The sequence below is a fragment of the Prenolepis imparis genome, unplaced genomic scaffold, assembly GCF_030444845.1.
Source record: "Prenolepis imparis isolate NDT839.2.m4 unplaced genomic scaffold, iyPreImpa1.0 SCAF_58, whole genome shotgun sequence".
Lineage (NCBI taxonomy): Eukaryota > Metazoa > Arthropoda > Insecta > Hymenoptera > Formicidae > Prenolepis > Prenolepis imparis.
The window spans coordinates 78,939-81,345 of NW_028141216.1; positions in this window are offsets into that span (position 1 = coordinate 78,939).

Below are 2,407 nucleotides of genomic sequence, written 5' to 3' on the forward strand. Positions count from 1 at the left end.
GGTGTCAACTATCAATTTACGAGTTTTAGATAATCTGGAAAGGATATCGAAGTTAGGCGGTGAGCTTGAGATGAGGAGCGACGATTCCAAGAAGTGTCTAATTTATTATTCTTTTGTGGTTTGAACGCTAGCATCCGATAACGCGAGGGAGATAACGGACGGAAGCGGCTTGTCACCTACGATCGGCACTTAATTACTTGCTGATTATGAGCTGATTTTAGAGAGGTCTGCGCATAGATACATATTAAAGTTTCTTGTAGTTCGCCAAATATTCATTTGTACGTTTATGGAATCATTTCTAATATAATTTATTTTATATTATTAATTAGAATTCTTAATGATTGATCATTTATAATAAAACTTGAGTTTAATGCAATAGGGTAAGATTAGGTTATTTCTAAATTATAGAATTATGATTCCATAACGTAATATCGGGACTTTCTTATTCTCGTTTGACTTAATTCTGTAATAAAATATTCTCTTTAATTATATCCACTTGGGCCTTATTTATAAATCTCTTCATTCAATAATTTACTCAATAAATCTTAATAATCTTGGGTTCGTTATCGAAATCATTTAATGACTGAAATAAGGCTTCGTAAATATAATTGCGGATAAAATCTTAAAATATTAAGTGTTTGAACACTTTTAGTAATTCATCGAATGCTTGTCGCAGGCTTGTCGTTACAATGCATCGCAAGATAAGGATTTATGGAACCTTCCTCATAATAATTCTGTCAGTGATTAAAATACTTCTAAAACTCATTACTATAAGTCTTAAATTGTTAAGTAAAGTTCGACAAGTTATTATGTTTCTGATTCCATAAATAATATTATTATATTGTTTAATTAATATTGAATAATCATATATAGGTGGGTTAGTCATGATTAAAATATATTCTTATTGCTAAGGGTTAGTTTCATATAATAATAACTGGTTAGTTGAAGTATACGCTCAGGGGTCTCGGATGACGTTTGATTGGTCGGATCGCTAGTTCCTGGTAGCGGCTGGTTAGAACTAGATAACTGGAGACCCTAGATTTGGTATGGTTAGTAATTAATAATATAAATGCTTGATTTTAGTCTAAACAATTATATGTAAAGAGGAAAATCATTAATTATCCTTAAATTTTAAGTATTGGCGCAGAAAAACAGTAGCGCGCAAAAGTATGGTATTATCGAAAATGACGGGACGTTACACCTCCCCCCTTATTTAAGAACAAATTGCGATGTATTCGAAGGAATTTGTTCGAGATCTTTTAAACGATCTCTTAAATTCTGATATGAATTAATATCAGAAACATTATTAGTAGTTGCTGATTCGATGTTGGATGAGGCATTATCATTTGGTCTTGAAAACCCATTAATGATTACGGTAGGTTCCCTGGAGAGGTCTTCAGGAGCAGAAGGTGACGGTGGTCCCTTGGCTGGTTTTTTATTATCGGTCTTATCGACAGGTCCTCGTGCGAGATGAAGTAGTAGATGAGTGAGAGAGCTCCAAATGGCTCCAACCAAATGCATGCTCCATCCATAGGCGGAATGTAAGGCATAACCGTGAATAGCTGTATCGACGAAGACTTTTATGATGCGAATAATTATTAGAATGCCAAGGATTCCAGCGGTTGCGGATCCGAATGAAATAAATCCGGTCCATACTCGTGAGGCGGCACTCTCGGCAATTTTATTGAGAGAGGCTTCGTCCAATAAATTATACATGGAGACAGCGTCGGAGTTAATGGAGTATCCCGTAATTCCTCTTGCAATTGTATTTAGAAGAGCGGGTTTCTCTGCGGGGAACATAATGTGATCCCTCAGTTTTTCTTCTTCGGAGTATATTCCGCTGACAGCGAGGGCTCCTGGCATCAAATAATCCCAGGTTAATGTCGTCATTGGTTTTAATTGTTGCGGAGGTAACTGTCTGATTTGAGGTTCAGGTGTAAATTGAACCCATGTATCCTCGATACGGTACATAGTTGGTAATTCAAAACTGCATTCCCTTTGATTTCCATATTTAGAAATTATCCGGGATTTCGGGGTGAGAAACAAGGAAGTGTTGCGGGTGGTTACAGGTAATTCCGTGTAACATTCCTTTGTTTTTCTTACTACAACATCTACAGGTATGCATTTGACGATGTGCGTGGTTTCCCCGGTTGTAACTGCCATATAGCCGGGTCCTTTCATAAGGCGATATGCGAATTCATCTGGTTGAAGAGTAGCGAAAGACAGGGCGTTGGTGATTACCTGTCTTTCTAATTCGCATTTTTGTTGCATAACATTATAATATAATGAAGTCATTTGTTGTCGGATGTGTTTTTCCACATACACGAATTTAGAATTCATATATGTGAATATATCCAGGTTGTCCACGGGGATGATACCTCGGCTGGCGAAGGTATCGCCTTGCTTT